The sequence below is a fragment of the Microplitis mediator genome, chromosome 4 (assembly GCF_029852145.1).
Source record: "Microplitis mediator isolate UGA2020A chromosome 4, iyMicMedi2.1, whole genome shotgun sequence".
Taxonomy (NCBI): Eukaryota; Metazoa; Arthropoda; class Insecta; order Hymenoptera; family Braconidae; genus Microplitis; species Microplitis mediator.
Genome location: NC_079972.1, coordinates 6126299 through 6138907, shown reverse-complemented (window position 1 = coordinate 6138907; position 12609 = coordinate 6126299). Strand labels below are relative to the sequence as shown.

General features: G+C 28.9%; 1 protein-coding gene across 5 annotated transcripts in view; it reads left to right on the top strand.

The window, feature by feature from the left end:
* The window catches only part of LOC130666475 (nephrin-like), a 178988-nt gene that overhangs the window by 59185 nt on the left and 107194 nt on the right, over positions 1-12609 (top strand). The gene's annotated exons all lie outside the window — the stretch shown is intronic.

Below are 12609 nucleotides of genomic sequence, written 5' to 3'. Positions count from 1 at the left end.
GCATATATATGTATAGTGCCCTCAATACATGTGTAAAGTGCCCTCAATATGATCTGACGTGTTTTGGTTTCACCCTGTCGTTAATTTTACTCTCCGAATATGCAACTACTACTGTGATATATATATATATATATTTTTTTTTTTTTTTTGTTAAAAGTGAAATAATAAAAAAATTTTTTTCTAAACTTTTAAATTTTCTATTTTTAATTACACTGTTGCTGAAGTAATTTTACAGTTGAGATGATACTCGTTAGTTTGGCTTCATTAACTTCAGTTCACGACGAGTGAAATGAAATTCATCTCAGCGTTAGGGATTGTGGCTTGATATATAAAGGGCGGTTTATGACTCGCTAAACCACGTACTACTTTAACCATCAGCGTGCAGGAGTGATAGTTGAGATGAAAATTTATTGATGAACAGAAGACAATTTATTTTTTACATTTACCCAACCTTTTTAAGGCTTAAGCATTGTTTTATTTATTTATAATTTTTTTTTTCTGAGTTCCGGTAATTCATTTTATTAACATCAAAAGTTGATGTGATTATACATAAAACTTAAAAAAGCAATTGTGATACAATGTAATTAAGATTAAAGAAAAAATATAAATTTAAGTTGTTTTTAAATAGTGTAATTAAAATTTTTTTATATACATGACCTAGTTTTATTTAATAAAAAATCATAGATTAAAAAATAATGCTTCTTCCGTTTTTTTTTTTTTTTTTTTGATCAATCATAAAGTATTCAACGATGTGACCAAGTTGAATAGAAAAAAAGTGAAATAATAAAAGAATGGATAAAGAATAAAGTAGAGAATAAGAATGAGGATGATTACTTCCCGGGAGAATTTCTCCACAAGTTACGTGGGCGTGGTGCGATAATTGTTACGTGCTAATTCGATTTTACCCATTCAATCGCTCCCAATTGACCTATTTATTAAGCTCTCAAAAATAGTCCCCGTAGACGTACATTGTTTTACCGAGTAAGATAATTGAAAATAAAATTGAAAAAATTTTTAAATTAAAAAAGTTTTTTTTCTCTTTTTTTTTTTTGCATAAATTATAAGATTGTAATTAAATTTAAATTTATGTTTAGAGTGTGAGTATTAATTTTTGTTTTTGTATATTTTAAAATTTAATCTTATGATTTAAGGACAAAAAAATAGTTTGTTTGCCAGATGTTGCTTCGCGGGAGACTGAGAAACGATGCACGTTATTTTAGTGAACCCATGCCGACGCCAACTCTCCGTGAGACAAGTGCATACGTCGTTTAACCCACGCTGTGTCTTTAACACACATGTGTATAACACACATTACATAGCACATTTTATCAATCTTTCTCATCCCATCTTCTTTACATCAATAAATACTTGTATATATATTTTCAAACGTACGGTGTCATTTTACAGCATTTTACTTAAAACAAAAATTAATAGGGATACTGTAATTGATGCCTTTAATTTTTTAAAAATTATTTATTTAAATCATTACCTCTATGTCACAGTATTGTTTTGATAAATAAAAAATAATGTGAGACGTTTATTTTTGTTTATATATACTTACTTTTTATACCGAGCCGGATTTAAGGTGCCGAAAAAAAATTAATTTGAACCCCGTTGAAAAATTTGACAGCAGGTTTAGAGAAATTTAGACCAAACAACTTGACCTCGACTGCTACACTACTCTAAACCTGCCACACATGCGGCAAACATGTGTTCCAAATTGCTTCTACCCTCTTGTTTTTTTATTTTTTTTATTTTTATTTTATTCCCTACTAGAATAAAACTACCGAGATAAAAAACAAGACATTTTACAAAAGATTACATTTTTTTTTTACAACCAGATTTATAAATTAAAAAAAAAAAACTTAGTATTTTGAAAGTACTAAATATTTTATACTTCTTTATTGGCGTAAACTTTTGAACTAAAATAATAAAAAATTTTTAAATGCTAACTTTAAGGTTCTTTATATATTTAAAAATTATAAATGGAGTTTATCAGCTCTAGTAAATTATTAACGAGTTTTATAGACATCTATTAAGATGTTAAAATATTTATCGATATTCCAACGACGCAAACGTTAAAAGTTTACTCAGCAACGAGAAAACACTCAACAAACATTTTCTTTACAATTTAACTCAATTAGATTTTGATTGCATTTCATTTATAAGTACAAACTTACAAAATAATTCAAACTAAATGTTTTCTTGTTAAATATAATTGTCTGCATTATTTGTGTATTATTGCAGTTATATTCACGAACTACTAATAATAAAAATATATTCTTATTGATTTATACGTATTTATTTTAAAAATAATTGGTAGCAAATAAACGGTATTAATTTTCATAAATAAAATAGTTGATTGAAAATGAAATAATTAATGGGAGAAAACTCGTGAAGATAAATCCTTAAAAGTGAAAACGAACCAATTTAGGATAAAGAATAATTGATAGAGGTTTTGAAAAAAAGAGGATAGAATAAGCGAGAAAATATATGACGACGAGACCTGTTTGGCTTCAATCCCGGACAATACCGTATTCGTTGGATCCTTTGATTGGAAAAAAAAGTCGTCAGGTTTCTTCTTTTCTTGTACCATAATCAGTAACTCCCGCGTCTTTTCAATAAGGAAAACTAGATTGACAGCTTCTGCCGCTACTCTTGTTGTCTCAACTCTCATATGTCGGCTTTATTTTTTTTTTATTTTATTATCAAACTAACACGTTGTTAAAAATTATTATCATCGTTGAAAATAAACCAGTTTAAGCGTCTGATACTTTTTATAAATAAATTTAACTACATATAAATCACTTAATAGTTTAAATTCATAAAATAAAAAAAAAATGTGATGAAAGCCAAAAACGTGCATTTCAATCAGTCATTTCATTTTTTTGATCATTGCTTTTAATTAATTTTTGTTATTATTCTTTTAAAATTTTAATGTTTTTTTTTTTTTTTTTTTTTTTTCACTATGTATTTTCGTTTAACTTGTTGATCATTAATTTTATTTTTTGGTTTCTTATTTTCAGTTTTTTCTTCAACTTTTTTTAGAGATTTTTTTTAAATATCCTATCTTTGTCCTTAGATGTCGCTTTTTTTATCTGTGTGAATATCAAATTTAATAGTCCAGAATGTAAGTGTAGTAGATTAATACATACATGTATTTCTTATGTTAACATTTTATATTTTATGATTAATATTTTGATATTTATGCAAATAAATACGAATTATTTATTGACTAAAAAAGCTAAAATATATTCAAGAAATTAATTAATCAATAAATAATTAGGATTTATTTGAACGCCCTGGGTAAAAAATTTCAAGCCAAAAAATAATAATAATCTTTCTCAGCCCAAAAGTAGCCGAAAACACGTCGACTCGATTTATCGGCCTGTTTATTAAGGATAATAAAATTTCGACATATTTTCGGCCAACTTTCGGCCTCTTCCAATAAAATTTTACCGCTTCAGATTGATTTCGGCCAAACATTTTACCCGAGGTATTAGAATATTTCAAAAGTATAGTATTTTTTAACTTCCCGCTAAGAAAATCGACGATTTTCGAAAAATTGGGAAGTTATTGTTTCCACCCCGATTTTCGAATGTCGAGTTTTCATCAGATGTCGACGTTTTGAGGTCCTAGGAAGCTATTCTGACTATTTTCAGAATGATGTCCGAGTGTATGTATGTATGTATGTATGTATGTATGTATGTATGTGTGTGTGTGTGTGTGTGTAAACTTTTTGTAACTTTTTAACTAATGAATCGATTTGGATGGTTGAGGTGGCGATCGAAAGAGCTTGTTGGCCCTCGACTTTCCTGAAAATTTCAGATCATTTGCTCAAGCAGACTCGAAAATATTGGCAAATTACGAAAAAACAAAAATTTTTTTTTTAGTTTTTAGTGATTTCTCAGAAACGACTCAAACGATCGACTTCACAATCTAATCAGCTCTAGAACTGTATAAGCTGCGTCGAATGCCACCTCAACCATCTCAATCGGTTAATTTGTTCGAGAGATATCGTTGGCGAAAGAAATGATAAAAAACGGTTTTTTTCGATTATCTTTGAAGTGACTCATCCGATCAATTTCAAAATCTAATCAGCTCTAGAACTCAATAAAACGCGCCGATTGCCACCTCAAACGTCAAAATCGGTTGATTAGTTCAAAAGATATCTGCGCTGAAAAGTTGAAAAAATAACATTTTATGTTATTTTTTCCGGATAAATCAAAATATAATGTGCTAAAATGTGTCTGAAATCATACCAACTCTTTCTCAATATATTCTCTTTCGATCATCAGATAATGTCATTTAACTTGTTCCTTAGTTTTAAACATATTGTCAGCAAAATATTGAAAAAACCCAGTCTTTAATTTTTTTCTCGGATATTCCATATATTATTGCTCTGATCTAAGTCAAAACTCATTCAAATCTTGATTTTGATCACTGACATTGATTTCTGCCTCAATACATGTACTTCAGAGAACATAATCGAAAATAAAAATTTAAAAGCCGCTTCTTCATTAATGATTTTTGATTCTTAACTTTTAAACTCTAGCATAAAACATTACTTGTTAGATCTTGAAAAGCTCATAAAAAAATGATTGCATGTAATAGCATTTTCGATCTCGAAGAGCTCGAAAATATATTCACAGTGATGTTTTCAAGCTCCTTGAGCTCGAAAACAGCGGGAAGTTTCGGGGCTGGCCCGCAGGGTCAACCGACGCCCAGATTTTTTTTTAGCTTTTGCTATAATCAAAAAATAAAAAAATTTTGGAAAATTCAAAACTGCACACCTTCATCACTCATTTTATTTTTTTATTATTACATTGATTATATTTTACTTTAAACTTATTTATTTATTTTTTTTTTTAGTTCCATTTTTTTAGTTTTTTCTTTCAATTCAATTTTCATTATTTAAAATTTTTTTTAAATAATTCCGCCTTTTTTTCGTAGACGTCGAAATAATTTTTAGATTATTCCGCCTTTCATTTTAAAGTATTCCTCCTTTTTTTCTTAGAAGTCATTTTTTATTTTTCAATCCTACATGTAAGTCCTATAGTCCTGCTGCCAGTAGTTAGTGGAGGTCAAAATAAAACGAAAAAAATCTAAATTTTTCATTAATTACCGGTTTTAAGTTTCTTATTAATTACAATTCAACAAAAGAATTTAGATAGTGATTTTCAAAGGATCCTTGCATCAAAATATTCTAAGCTACTGAAAAAAAAATTAGGCAATTTATTATATTTTTCGAAAGTTTTATCGTGGTTCTGAAGATTCATACAGGAAAATTGACAGCACTGGTTTCTTGGATTAAAATTATTCATTTTAGGTCAATGAAAAAATGAATCGACTTAATACTGAGTCGAAATTAATCCTTAATAAATTATCTTTGTTCTAGTATACAATTCAATTAAATTTAGTGCAATCAAAAAAGTGTTGGGGTGATTTAGCGTGAGTGAATTAATCAAAAAAATCATTTTGATCGTAAGGCACACAGCGCATTCGGGCTTGAGGTGTGCAATAAACTTTCGTAAAAGATTGGGTACACAGAAAAAAAAAACTATCATGAGTCAAGAGAATTTGTCTTGGTCAGAGGAGATCTCTATTTTATCCGAGAAAATTGAGGTTTTCAAAAAAATTTTCTTCAATCCAAAATATTTAGTTTTAGTCGAGAATTTTTTTTTCTGTGTTTAATAAAATTGAAAAAATTTTTAACTCTCCAGAAATGCATCAGTGAAATTCACTGCGAAGTAGTGAATATTCACTGGAAAACAGCTATAAATATACCACTGGTGGGATTAGTGGTATACTTATAGCTGGACAAATAGTGACTATCCACTAATTCGCAGTGAATTTCACAAATTCATTTTTAGAGGGAAGAGCTGCAATAAATAGCATCCATAGCTTATGGCTATTTTAACACGAATCATTTCATTTATGTCAGAATCATAGATTCTAAAAAAATCATATTGTTTTGTACACCTCAAACGCGCTGTGTGTGCCTTACGATCGTAGTTTTTTTTTACATTTTTGGTTGTATGCATTTTTTTATTCATAAAACTATTGATTTGGATATTACAGCCAATATGAAAGCAAACTTCTAAAAGAATACCAAAATTCATGGTGAAAAAAATATCAAAAACATTTCTCATTCTCGACAATGAAAAACAAAAAGAAACTTACGATGAACGATGAACATTTAAAGTGTTAGAACAATGAACAGTATTGCCTAGAGGATTTGAATTTAATGGCTTTTTGCTTACTCACGTTCTATTCGTTTTCATTTTTCCTATTTTACCTACATACATATATACATATATTTACTCATGTATAATAGCCATATTCAAAATTATTCATATCTCTTTTTATCTATATACTCCAACAGCTCATGTTCTATTTTTATCTTTTTCTTTAAAATTTTTTTTTTTCCCCTTAACTTTTCTTGTCTATTTTTCAATTCTTCTTTTTTGCCTATTTTCATATTCCAGGCAATAGAGCTTTTTGGAATTGTCGGATGCAGCTCAAAAGCATCGTTATCGATTCTTTGAGATCAAAGAAAATTTTTAAATCAACATGACAAGCTGTGTTATGAAACGCGCTAGGTACTACAATTCTTTTTTGTTCTTTTTGTACAAGAAAAAAAATTTTAATGGCCTAATTATGTGTCACTGATAATTAAAACGTAAATTTTGATCATAAAAAATATTAAACTTAATGGTTTAGTAGTTTTAAATTTCATACACTAATAATCTTTACTTTAATAGTCATAATTAGTCTTGCTATTTCTATGACGAACGCATTTCAATTAAACTTGACATTATATTCGTGATAAAATTATGCTCTATCACATGACTAAGTTTACTGTTATTAATATCTTAATTAAATTTTTAATTCTTATTTAGTATATTTTTAAAAATAATTTAAAAATTTTAAAATAATTTATTAGCATAAAACAAATTATTTTTCATTTATATGATTCGTTTAATAAAATCATAACTAATGGTAGATATTATTGTAAAAAGATCTCATCGATGAAAATGATTGAGAAAGCCCGTTAAGTCTTACTTATGCACTCTTAAAATATTTCCTCTCAAGTTTTCTCTCTCGATTCGCAACTCTCGTTCATTACTCATCTGACACCGAGGGTTCTTTCAAATGACTCTTCAAAAGTCATTTAACGAAAAAACTTACCCGCAATCTCTCAATCAAAAAATAGAAAAAAGAAGTATTAATTTTATAAGATAAAATCGGAGCTTAAACCTTTGAAAATCGTTAGTTGAAGAATAATCTTTTCGTTATATAATTAATTGAAAGTATCATCTTTCGCAAAAATTATTCCTGAATACATTAATGAGTATTCATTAAATTTAATGGGTCATTATTATTTTTTACTAAATAATTAAAATCTTATAATAATTCATGATTATTTTTATTATTATAGATTTATTGATGTTTAAAAAAATATATAAAATGTTACAGCAATATCCGAATAATAAATATGATGTGAAAATTACATATCACATATTTATTTTAACAAAAAAATTTTTACTAAATAGTCCGTTTTGTCTTTCCGGTCCTATCTTGCTCACGCTTTACGTATTTAAATATATGTTTGCGCAAAAAAACAATATTTCATATATGTGTTACATAGATTGTTCACATATATATATATATATATATATATATATATATATATATATATATATTTCTGTGCGGGAAGTTTTAATCTTATATCAAAGACGGTTGTAAAAAATGCTGGTAATTCAATTAGGCCATCACAATCCATTACAATTTCTGATTACACATACATACCATCTAACAATAAACGAAAAAATAAAATATGTCACATTAAATTTATTTGTTTTTAATATCAATTTCATTCATACTAATAATAATAATATTAATAATAATAATAATAATAATAATAATAATAATAATAATAATAATAACAATAATAACAATAACAATAATAATAATAATAATAATAATAATAATAATAATAATAATAATAATAATAATAATAATAATAATAATAATAATAATAATAATAATAATAATAATAATAATAATAATAATAATAATCCATTCATTTGTCAAGTACAAACAGAAAACTCGATCAACCATTTCTCAACCTATATATAAGAATAATGATACCCACAAAAATCAAGCCAATAGCAGTATCGATTGTGAGAATTGCCGGATGACACATTCTCAGTTACATTATCCACCCTACATTCATACATACACATACAAGTATATATGTATATACAAGACTTGTTAATATTTTCCATCTTCAACAACCGTAACGCATCATCTCAGTTTCGCGGTTTTATATTCTCTCGTATCCCAAACACACATTCATCCATGAATAATCCACAATATCCTTTTCTTCGATATTATCTCACGACCTCCGATTACGTCTTGCAATTGGTCAAGCAGTCTTGTTACATAGATACATACATTCATTCATCCATATATATTACAAAGCAATCGTACAGATTGAAACGAAAGTAGATTTAGCTTTAGCTGAGACCGTCTACAATATGAACCTTAAACTTGTCGAGTCAGCTTATATTTAACCTGCATATTTTTTATCTACTAAATCGAACATAGATATATATTTTTTTTCTATACATTTTACGTGTATGTATTGCAAATACATACTTTCTGTACCGTCTTGAACGTAGCCTCGAATCAACTTGAACGTCCTTCAGTTATTAAAGTAAAAATAAATGAATAAATAAATACCAAAAAAAGAAAAAAAAACAATTTTAAAGATATTAAAGGTTTAAAAAAGAGAAACTGTAGTTGAATAAAAAAAAGTATGAAAATGTTGGTAAATATAGTTGCGTACAAAGCAAATGTACATTTATGTGTGTAAGAGAGTAACGAAGAAAAACGGTAATGAAGTTGAAGATAAGAATAGAGATAGAATGAGAATGAATGTAGTAGGAATAAGGTTGGGTTGAGACACGCGACGCGCAGGGTGAGGTAGGAGGTAGCAGCGAGCTTGGGAACCGGTTGGGAGCTCTTATCCTCGTTTCACCTGTACCATGCCCATATTACATCTCCGTTGGACGCCACGCGAACGACGGACGACTCTTGTGCACCTGCAGTTACCGCTCTTTCTTCTTTACTCTACTCTTCTTTTCCCCGCTTCCACTACCTTTACTTGTCCTCCTTCTTGGACTCGCATCAGTTGGCTCTACTGAATACTTTACCTGTACTAAACTCGTATACTCTCCTATCCTCCTATCCTCTACGAGTTCACTTGCTATGGCTCTCGTTTGGAGCCATTCCCGGGACGAGTTTCATCTTTTATCTATGTTACTCGTTTATTTTTTTTTTATCTTGTCTCTTGCTCAGACTCTCTTAATACTACCCGACTACCACACTGCACATACCCATGGATATAAAATATCATGTCGACTATGTACTGTGTTCTGCGTTCTGTGTATTAGTAAGTCTTGGGAGCGTATCCCGGGCGTCTGGACCGGTCCACCGAGTCCATTTCACGAGGGAACTTGTCCATAATGCCTGAGGCTATCATCCGCAGCAGCCAATCTTACACTGTACCAACTTTATTTTCTATTCTGCTCTGTTCTCTTCTATTCTATTCTATTTTATTATAAATAAATATATAAAATGTTTGTGTTCAAACTATATTTTTTATATCGTTGATTTTTGTTTTATTTACTGACACTATTGGTTGCCAATGTGCTAACTTTCGTTCTACAGGACTATTTGTTTTAATTTTCCTATGACTTTTATTTTTATTTTTTTCTCATACAATATTGGCAATCATTTTATTGCCAATGTTTATTTATTTTTACAATGAAAACTATATATGAAGACAATTTGTTCTTTTAAAAAAAAATAAACATCGATACGTATTTATTTTTTTATTCAAGGAATACATTTAAAATTCTATTTTCGGTTTTAACTTTTTTTTTTTTTTTTTTTAATTGGATAAAAGAATCGACATTTCGTAAACCACTTACTTAAACAGAGGAGAATGAGAATAAGAAATAAAAAGAATGAAGAGTAGAAGGAGGAGGAGGAGGTTCGTGAATGAAATCTTCTCACGTGTGCGAAAGAAATGAGCCTTATAGCCCCTTCCCCCATCGTAAAAGAATAGAAGTAAAAGGAAGTTCAGAGGAATGGGTACGAGGATCAGAGAGTGCGAAGGACCTGACGAGCTGAGAGGATAATGGAGTAAAATAATCAGGTAGTCTGTGTGTATAGTATATGTATATATATGTGTGCATTTGTGTGTGTCGAGAGTTGTATAAGAAGAGAAACGTCGTCGTGAGTGTGCGAATAAGTAAAGTGAGTGGTGGTATAGTTGGAGAGACGAAAAGAAAAAGGAGTGAATAAGGAGATGAGTCAGGAGGTGCCACAGACACGTAATTGCGCATTAGCTCGTCGTTGTAATCCAGAGGATGAATGAACGAGCGACGTAGAGCCAACGTGAAACCGCAGGTTGACGATGCTGTGCTTGCTATGGTATGCTGTAGGAGTGAGGCCATGGAGTTGGTGAGAATGAGCGAGATGAAGAGAACCAAAGGGGTTTTCGTATTGGATAAGAAGGGGATGAGAAGGGGAATTTAAGTGAGAAGGGCGAAGTGAAGAGGAAGGTAAATGGAAGCATCCGAGTGTAAAGCCACGATCGGACTTAATATTCTTACTCACTCTCTTACTCTTGATCTCTTTCTTATTTTGATGATGAGAAGCTGTAGACAAAACCGGTTTAACTGAAGCTGTTGATGCTGTGTATAAAGAGAAGAGTGCAAGACTTTGTTAACGGTGGACTTGAATAATGTCAGAGAACTTGAGATACGTATTTATATATATGTATATGCATATACACATATATACGGGGGGTAATCATCGAGAGACACGAACATATCGCGGGAGACATGAATGACGAGAAACCCGCATGGAAATTATACGTATACGCAGCCTTCAATTTTATTCATTTAATGCTCAATACTAAAAAAAATAAATTATAAATAAAAATAATGGTAATAATGAAAAAAAATTAATGCTTAAATTAATCATTCGTGGAAGTCATAACTATACGATGGTTTTAAAATTCTCAGCAATCGATTAGCATGAGTTATATTATTTTATCTTATTTTTAATTTAAAACGTTTAATGAGGAGAAACTTTTTATTTTATTTTACTTTTTCATTATTATTATAACTATTATAAATGAATATTTATGCATAGGTTTGGTAATATTTTTATACTAATTAAATAAGATTTAAATTAAATTAAATTAACCGTCATACGAATTTATAGGATAGTAAAAAATGTTAAATTAGCCAAACCATATGAGGAAACGAGAGAAAAAGGAAGTGTTGAATTTGATCTGAGGAGTTTATGTACGTGGGTGAATGCTGTATGGCTTCTCACTAAAGTACACACAGTCCAGCTGTTGGTAAACATGAATGAAAGTAATTTGATACCGTCAAAAGTATCCAGTGCTTTTTTTTTTTTTTTTTTTTTTGTTCATATAAAAAGCCTTTTAATTTCAATTATGATTCAATCTACGGATAATTGGAAATCAATTATCCGTAGATAAAGTTATTTTTTATATAAAATTTTGTGTATTTTTTTTTTTAATTGAGTGACAATGAAAATAATGCTATTTAAATGTCACTTGATTTTTTAAAATTAACTTTAAATACATAATTTTTGTTTTAAATTCGTGTTTTATATGAATAATGTAATTAATAGAGAACGGTTGTAAAATTTTCGGATTAAAGGTGAATAATTTGAGATATAGTAAATGAATGAGGAGTTGTTACGGCTGGATTATTTTCTTAGATTTCGTCGATTAGCAACGGACGATGACGGGGCCCCAAGAACATCAGACAAGAAGATGGAGAAGTAAAGAAAGAGAGAGAATTAAGTTGAAACGTGGGAAGTTGCTCGACCGGCTTCCGTACTGTTTTATTATCAAACTGTGTATATATGGACACATAAATAACTGATTCGTGAAATATAATTATTCGCTCGGGAGTGATTTCCGGTGGCTGTTGTTTTTTATTTACTTATCTCCTTCTCTTTTCATTTTTTTTTTTAAATTCTGTTTTCGTAAATTTCCTTTTTTTATACATATGTTAAAATTCAAACATTAAATCGCAAGGTCGGTACGGTTATTACAGGAAAAAAAAAAATATCTATATATACATACACACATACATAAATAAATATGGGTATCGTGAGATGAAATTTTTATTTCGTAAAATATGTAAAGATAACACTGTAAATGTATATCGCGTGTTACCATAACGCAATTAACATTTAATTTCTTTTTGTTTAAGCATAAAATAATTTTTTTGAAAATAAAAATTGATTTTTTGGTTATTTTCAATAACTATATGAACTTAAAAAAAGTATAAAAATTTATGAAATAGTATTTACAATAATAACAAATAATGTTACAACGCTTAAAACTAAGAAATTGATTAAAAATATTATTGTAAAATATATGAAGCATAGAAAAATAATAAAATGCATGCAAATTATATCAAAGTAGCTCGAAGATACAGTTGATCTAGTGTAAATTATACATCATGCATGTGAAAACTTGCATGTGTA